Source organism: Bombus affinis, chromosome 5 (genome assembly GCF_024516045.1).
Source record: "Bombus affinis isolate iyBomAffi1 chromosome 5, iyBomAffi1.2, whole genome shotgun sequence".
Lineage (NCBI taxonomy): Eukaryota > Metazoa > Arthropoda > Insecta > Hymenoptera > Apidae > Bombus > Bombus affinis.
The window spans coordinates 6,318,318-6,327,481 of NC_066348.1; the positions used below are offsets into that span (position 1 = coordinate 6,318,318).

Sequence of the window (9,164 nt, forward strand, 5' to 3'; positions counted from 1 at the left end):
TAATTAATAAAACTTAAGTGACAGTTATTATTAATTTCATTGACACCTATTTCCATTATTTGTCCATTTATTCTTGTCTATATACTTGCCTAAATTCGTTCCCTGAATTCGTGATACATCAAAATCAAAAGACTGTACTTCGAAATAAAACGAAGATCAAGAATAACATAATCACATTGCAGTTGCCATTCGTTAACAATATAAATTTTGAGGGTTTCTGAAATTCTTTGTATTTAGGAAAAGAATCACATGAATCTAACATTTAATTATTATACAATCTTTTCGTTTATCGAAATATTTGAAGTACATCGAAATCACGCCGAATAATCTTGCATTGTATCAAATTCCAAAATCCTCGAACTGTGTGACAAGCACAAATTCGCGAGCCCCGTGTAAAATTAGTCGAAAGCCACAGAATGTCCAAATCCAATACGGTGAACCTGACTGGAACTACAAAACCCATAGAGGATTACCTCAGGGTATAGGATACCAAATTTCGTAAGACTTCCATTAATCTTTCAAATGCTCAAGGACCTTCGATTCAATCACTCTAAAGATCAGACCACAAGAGATCTCTAAAGATCAGACCCCAAACCGCCACCATGTTTCTAGTGCCACAGCCAAAACCTTGCATTTAACGTTCTAGACTCATGATTATATACACCTTCGTAAAAAAGGACAGTTGGGAAAAAATAAGCAGACAGGCAGTGAAAATATTAGGTACGAATGGAGTTTCGTTGAACAGGATTCATTTACATAAAAGTGTTAAGTGTTAAAATATTAATTTCAATTATTTATTAATTGTAAGTAAACTACACGTGTATCATAAGGATATAGAATTAATAAAACTTAAGTGACAGTTATTATTAATTTCATTGATACCTATTTCCACTATTTGTTCACTTATTCTTGTCGTGTCTATATACTTTTCTGAATTCGTTCCCTGAATTCGTGTAGGAATTCTTCGTGGAGATTCTTAGATTTTTAAATTAATAATATCATGGATTTAACTGGATACTTTAGAATTTGACGATCTATGAATTCGATCGACTCCTTACTATTCGTAGGATTTAGTGTTTGGACTCCCAAAGTTTAAGGTGATCCAGAATGGATTCTGCAACTCCTGGATCTTGAAGTTGTGAGTTAGATGGTCTTGGAATAGTCCAACGTGGTTTCCACAACTCCTGAGTCTTGCAGTTCGATATTGCCAGCACACGGTTTCATCCAAGCCACGTGCTATGCCTCGGGCTAAAGCACGATATATCCTTGTTCATTGGATTGACTGCTGTTCCGATTTTCATATTTTCCCAGCACGGGGTCTATGAGTAGGAGATTTCTCGAGTAATACAAATATCATTACTTTTTGAATTGGATTAATCATTGTAGGACCAAGATGATTTTAGAAAGAAATTTGTGTTTGTCATATTTCTTCAGTGACGAGAGTTTCAGGCCAATTTTGTCAAAACTAAATATGTTTATAATTTAATTAATAATTATAATAATTAATATAATAGTTAATAATTTGTAAAGATGTTAAACAACCGTCATTCTACGCGTATAATTTAGGACATAAATCTGTCTCTTCAGACGACATTAATTTTACAAATTTTACAGAGTAAGGATTGTAACGAAATCCGTATGTTTCATAATCTACGCATATAAACGATTCCTCAATTATTTTTGGTTCAATAGTAACCTGCGGAAAATCCTTTTACGACTGCTCTTTCCTTTAACAAAATGTACACGGTGATTCTTTAACGTGGTTTTACTACCTGTCTGATCTTTCTAGCTGACTTTGCGTGGTTTAGCAAAAACGCCACACGAGTCACGTACGGTTATCACAAGCGAATCGGCTACACGCCGCTCCGCTCGTCTCGACGCGGATCTCCGCTTAAATAGAGCGTAACACGTTGGATATTTCAACAGAGAAAAGAGACAAATATAGTCGACGAAAAGGGGTGGAAAAGCGGTGAGTTTGGACTTAAATAACGAGCAAAAATGGCATTGCCGCGCCGTAGCTACACTTTCCGTTTCTTTCGTCATAACGAAGTTTGAGCATAGTCCAGTTTCTTGTAATTTTATTAGCAGAACGATAAAAATTTTGATTTTTTCGAAAGCCAAATATAATAAAAATTAAATTGAACCTAAGCTTTGTTCCATTGGTGATGACGAATTCAGTTTCGAAGTTGATAGCATATCTGCATTAAGAAATATATCTAGAAGTATTATCAAATGACAATGCATATTATGCGTTTGAAGATTAAATTATTGGAAAAATTTGATGCTTGTATTTTGGAGAGGGAGAATTGTTATATAAAGATATCTTGGATTAAAGTTTAATTGTATCCAAATTTGGATGCGATATATGGATGAACAAATAATATATATTGATAGAATGAAAATATAAAAGAATTCAAAAACAACAATCGATATAACCATGTGTATAAAAATTGTTTAATTCAATGCTGAAACTTATTTCGTTCGCAAAGAGCGAACATTCTCTCCAACGAAATAGTATGCAATCGAAAGTACAAACTTGGAAAGTGCAAATATTTATCCTAACGAGAGCATGAGCTTTCTTCCGACAGTTGAAACGCTTTCCATCGCTGTGTGAAATTTTAGGTAAGAAAACATTAGGAAATTTGTTACGGAAACACGTCGTTCTATAATTCCCCTTTCCGACTTTGAAACGCGATATCGATGTTTCATCCATTCTGACGACGCTACCCTTTCGCGATAACTTTAGAAACACCATCAACTCGTTCGATGATACTTGCAAAAGTTCGAACATCGTTCCGGTGGATCTAGGTTAAACTGAAATTAGACTCGCATTAGATATCTTGGATATACAGACCTCAAACCTATCTTCAATTTATATTAAATACACGTTACTAAGTTTCAACTATGCAATAAATCCGTCTTATACTTAGTATACGTCAGTTTAGCATTAATTCTACGTGTTCCAGGCCTCGAACTTAATAGACCGACCTTCTAATCAGTTTTAAACAGCAATTTAGGTTGCAAGAAAATTTCTATTCAACTTGCAGGACCAAATTTAACAAAAATATATGCGATTTTGACCAAACAGATAATGAAAGGTGATCATAGTACTAGGGATGAAATAAAACTAAAGAAGAACGAATTGGCGTACTAATACATTTTAAACACCAATTTATACCCATTTATGTAAAAAGTTAAATGCTTCTGTTCATTATATGTATATATATCATGAGTAATAAATTCATTAGAGAAAACTATTTCGCAAATGAGAAAAACTCCAAAAATTGATTGCACGAACAGATGGTGGCCACCAAACTAGAACTCAAACAGAATTAAACAGGGACAAACCGATGTTGTAATCAACCCTAAACATCAACTTAAGTCTAACTAAAATTTGTCTAAATATTCCTACTTTGTATGCATCATACAAGATGAAATTCGATCAGATAGTCTCTTACTGAGAAAAAATCGATCCTAGGAACGGATAATGACCACAAAACTCAGAATTAAATAGAGCTAAAGAATTAAGGAGAAAAAAAAGACATAGGAACAAACGTACGGTTGCGACTTTCCGGCTTTTCTCTTCCGGTTTCTCGCGTAAAGAACCCGCCGCCTTTTAACAAAACGACCGACTCGCTCTTCTATTTTTCCATTTGCATAGCTTAAGCGATTTGCCCCGCCATTTTTCCATTTACATAGCTTAAACGACCTGTCCCTCTATTTTTCTCCATCCTTCTCACCAACTTCCTCGCAACGAAATTCGATTCTCGTCCTTTTTCTTTCCCTTCTTCTTCTTCTTCTTCTTCTCCTTCTTCTACTTCTTCTTTTCCAACTTCTCGTAGGCGACGATCTATCGGAAAGTAAAATGGCAGGAAACGCGACGGCCGCGAAGAATGTGACGCGCGGAAGCGAACGTGGGAAAGAGAAAAAAGAAAAGCTACGGAAAACGCGAAGATCAATACGTCTGAACCACGCGGAAACTATTTCCGCAGGCTTTCGTGCCCCGACAAATAACCCCACTTTCCAGGAGACCGGCATTGTGACCGGGATATATCGTAACTCCGTTTCCAACTGGGACAGTGCCACCCTCCTCCCCATGAAAGCACGTCGTAGGGAATTCGTCCTGTAAGGCCGGCAGATAACCGGTTTTGCGATAAAACACGTTTTATTAACGGCAGGGTGAACGAACCTTCTGTGTCCTGAGGGTCGAAAAATTTAAAGATAACTGCTAGAGAAAGAAGGGTAGAAGGCTGGTTTTCCTCGTTGATATTTTCAAGGAGTGAAGTTTCATGTTGGGTTTGGGTAAGGACGCTTTTAGGATGATTTCGTTGTTAAAGGGTGAATTTGATGGGAGGATTGTCTATAGAGAGTTGCCTTTATGAGCAATCTTCAGGGGTGCGAATCTTATTGTATTACTTAACATGTAAAATAATACCAAGGGATGGTCTCTAAGTATCGAAGTTTGTATCAAAGGATATTCTATTTTTTGCAGCTACAGTGGATGATATTAGAACGACAATAATAGTAGATTTTTATATATGAATAATGAATGCGGGTATGGTTAGATTTTCAATATAAAAGGAACAGTTTTTTTAAGCATCTTTATAAATAGAATTGATATGTTAGCATTAAATATGTATTTTAATATTTTTTGACGTATAAAAGAATTCTTTCAGAACACTCAATGAAGAAATATGAAGATTTTAATCGTAGCAAATATACAAAAAAAGTGAAATTGTTCCGAGAATGCTCACGAATCAACAGATTAATTTTGTTATATCATTGCTATCATCTTTTCCTTCTCCTCCTTTGATTAAATCCTTCTTTGAAGATCTAAAATAACAAAGTAAGAGATCTCTTATTATTGCTCAGCCACAAAATGAAACAATGAAATTTCATTATAGGTGAAAATAGATCAAATTTCCTAAATAATTTACACATTCCTAAAGATAGGGAGTTTCAGATAATAGGAGCAGGAGTCGGTCTAAACACACACTGCTAGTTTAAGAGTTAATCAAGCCCAGAGATCGACATAAATTTTGTATTCGATGAAATACTATATAGCCACGATGGCTCGTTTAAAAATGCATCAACTTTGATTACCTGCTAAGAAATTCGTATTACAGGAACTGTGTGCTTCACTTCAGCCTACATTTTCCGCTGAATAATTCTCGAAGAAACCCTCTTCAAGAAACGAAGTTTGTATTTTCTAAGGGAAAGGTGTTTGCCTTTTCTTTAACAAAGGATTTCGAGAGACGTTGGACAACGTTTACCAGAGTTTCGCAAAGGACTGTGTGCTATAGATACACGTTGAGTGGTTGGAAGTACAACCCCTGGACGAAGGGTTGTTTGCACGCTAAAACACAAGGGTTAGCGATTTTTAACTGCTTACGCGGTTCTTTACATTCTGCCGTTAATCGTCCCATGTGCTTTTCCAAAGGTGTATAATCGTGACGTTTGCTCCAGAGATACAAATTTGTGCGTTTTAGAGCGAAAGAAATTTTATTTCCAACTTACAATTTTTTAGTCACTGGACTCAAATTGAATTTCTAAATTTGCTAGATATTTATCGCAAATGTATATATATATAAAAAAAAAGAATTGTGATAAGAAAAAATAAGTGTTAAATATTACATAACATGTGTTAAGTATAATATAATATATCAAATATATTACGATCTCACCGAGTATCGAGATTTATTAATATAATAAATAATTCACAATTTCGATACTTTTGTAATCTGTGTGAAGTATAGCTATGCTTGTACTAAATGTTTCGAAAATTCTATATACATTTTCAGATTGTTTCAAACTTTATCGATGTAACTATGATAATCGTGTCTTATAAGATGCTAATGAAATGTCAAAATGTTTCGTACAACGTACATAATTTACTCGTAAAAGGTGTCTCTAACTATAACAATATATTCATAAAGATGTTCCAATACTATTATGAGTTAGTGTAGTATTTTGTATTGGTAGTATGCGTATTAGAAGAATCAATCTCAGGGCCGCTGAAGAAATGATGTACATGGGTTGGTGAGTAGCGGTCCGTTCAAGGCCGCTCGATCGAATCGTCCGTCGTAATTCCGACGCTCGTAACCGGTCGCAGCTGGTCGTCTTTGTCGAACGAGTGTCAGAGAGAGACGAGTGTCGGGACGAGGAGCGTCGGGACGCGCAGTTACCGAATACAGGTCACAGCGCCTCGTCAATAACGGCGCAGCTACGTCGACGCGGCATCGTCGTCGACAATAGACCAGCTCCCCGAGAAAACCCGTAAGAACAAGCCGGTTATGAGAGATAGCGCCACGCCGCGACAATGAAACCACTGACACCGTTCCAGAACGCACGCGATCAACCCTTTCAAACCCTTTCGTTTTGACATTCTGCGTGTGTTTGCTTAAATAGAATTTTCCTCTTGATGAAGGGCCAAGGAGAATCGAATTTCCGAGGTTCTGAGTTTTTAGGGATCAATTTATGAATATTTTGAAATTTCGTGTGTGCGTATGCGTCGTAAAGAAATTAAATTTGATGTTTTTTTTCAGTATACAAAAAATAGTTGATTTACATTCAAAGTTTACTTATTAGAAATATATCAACAAAGATTGCCTAACTTTTACATTGATAGGGACTTTTATTCTCGATCAGAGCGATAAAAGAAGTTTCCAGAATTTTTCAGAATAGATGTCGAAGTAATATTTGTTATATCTGGTTGGATTATTATTTGAACAACCCTTCATTTTCGTTAAACTACTATTTTCTATTAGTCAGATTTCTAAAGATTGATAAACAATACTGCATACTATGCACTTTAAAAAGTTAGGAAATCTTTATACCTTCACTTTATTCCAAATTTGATATTTATTTCTCTCATATATTTTCTTCTTTTTCTTAATAATAAAAATAATGATAAAGAATCCTCCTCCCTTCGAATATAAAATAAAGAATATCATTCGAAACGAAAATGTATATTCGCGTCGTGATAATGAAATGATTAAAATCGACTCAGAACTTACCAACCCTTTGGCCAAGCCTTAATTTCATTTGGATCCCCATCATTGCCACCCTTATGGCCGTGACAGTGGATCGACGAATTTATTTACGGGTCATTAACGTCGGTGCCTTTCGCGAACCAACCTCTTAATGGCTCGTTACCGTTTACTAGCAGAATTATTGATTCACGACAGGATCTTACAGCTTGGAATACTCTCGTTTGGGATCTTTGTGGTCGCAGATGTGATTCGTTCTCCCGAAGAGGGTTGTTTCAGGACCATTTCATTGTCTGCCGAAAGTGGGTCGCTTCTCGACCGAACGATTTTTGAACAGAGGACGAATTGAATTGTATCGGATGAATTCAAACGGATTGCAGAGTCCTGATATTATTCGAAGTCTATTTCCCGATGGATTATTACGAGGTATTTTGTTAAAAAATCGACAATTTCGAGAAGATGATGTAGGGACGTTTGATTCTTAGATTATTCGCAAAGTTCTGCATTATATTCGGAAGAGAATTATTTATTCTAAATTTTTGCCAAATATTTAAATGTTCTGTTTAAGGCAATTGTTACTCGTCCGAAAAAGAAACCTGAATTGATTAATTAAAAATTGATCAATTTTCCATGCTGCAACAAAATGACGTTGGGCAATAATTGATATTATTGTTAATTTCTGAATTTCAAACTTTCCGTGATCTATTAAATATGCACCACTCGTACCGCTTATTTCCACAAGAAATCATCCAAACAAATTCACCCTCAAAGCCTCAATCCATCAAGAAACGAGTCATTAAAACAGAGCAATGTATCAATGCCATAAACACAATACTCTCCCATACGCTGAACCACAGCTCCAACCCCTTCGCCACAACAGAACACCCCTAACTGACCGCTACAACCTACCTACCCCTACGATCACCCCATTCCAAACTCACCTCAGAATTTACCGAATCTACCTCATTACCAACCATCATCCGCAAGAACGAGTATCCCCGTTCGAAAAATCGCAATCTTGTCTCGAAATCAATCCAAGGGTACATCGTTTTGCCATTAAACGAAGTCACGTCGGCGGTGCATTGGGGGTTGGAGGAGAAGGGTGAGGCCGAGGGAAGGCGAGAAAGTGGCGCCAGTGTTTTCCCTCTTATGCAAAGCTGGCCACTTCTTGCCCCTCGTTGTCGATCCGTGCAACGAGGCTGACGCAGCTAGCCGCCGGAAAGGGGATGAAAAAGCGGTAGTGGTGGCTGCAGGATCACGTGGGCGTGCACTCGCTACGTATCGTCAGCCATCTTGCCGGTTTTAAAGGCTTCCCGGGGGCTCCGGGTAAAGATAACCGGAACTGGCCGCCTCGTTAAATCCGCGTTAAAAAAGGGCGTTTGATGCGGAAAGGTAGAAAAAGGAGTCACAGGGTGGATACTGTGTTGCACACAGGCTTCCCATCCTGTCTCCACCGTAAAATTTTTGTTTACGACCGAAGGTTTCTGAAACGGGACACTGACGATGTAAGGTTAAAGAATGTTGTTCAGCCAACTTGCACAGTGTTTTGTTACTGAAAGAAAGCGTACAACAAAGAGTAGAAAATTGGGAGATGATAATGAGTTACGTTGGAGGTACGGCGGTAACGAGATTGGATATAGAGGTGAGCATCGAACTACTTTTGGCTGGGTGTTAATGGGTTGTGCATTTTGATTGATGTGGTTTTGCAAAGATAGAGTCTGCGGTTGTTTCAGTAGGTGGTTGTAAATTCTATTGTTGTTGCAGGATTTAATGGGGGTGATTAAGTGGTAAATAGTTGTGTGTGGTAATTGGAAATTTGATTGAAGTTTTGGTTCGTTGGTTGACACAGCCGTGTCAAATTTCTGTATTATGCTTAAATTAATTGATGCGGAAAATTACGTAGTTAGTATTTATTGCATCATCTATTTTATCTATCACGGGGATAACGCGCTTTGTAAACTGCACTGAGGTGTAATTCCCGAATAAATCACAATCTCAAATAATTTGACGAGGTACATATTATTTATTTTATCCATATATAGTTTGAAATACGTTCGTTTAAAAATGTACGAAAATAAAAAAATTACATATTTCATTAATAAATTCTACGATTATCTTGAGATTATCGTGATAAATTTTTTAATACTGAAACTTCTAACGAAGTGCCGTCGGAAG

At 36.7% G+C, this 9,164-nt stretch overlaps 1 long non-coding RNA gene across 1 annotated transcript; it reads right to left on the reverse strand.

Annotated features, from left to right (window-relative positions):
• Window positions 1–4,378: 4,378 nt before the first annotated feature.
• Window positions 4,379–7,883, reverse strand: LOC126916671 (uncharacterized). Its single transcript, XR_007710697.1, has 3 exons — window positions 7,017–7,883; window positions 5,104–5,356; window positions 4,379–4,833 (listed from the first exon to the last, which is right to left on the reverse strand). It is a non-coding gene; the product is annotated as an uncharacterized LOC126916671 (long non-coding RNA).
• Between the last annotated feature and the right edge of the window lie 1,281 nt (window positions 7,884–9,164).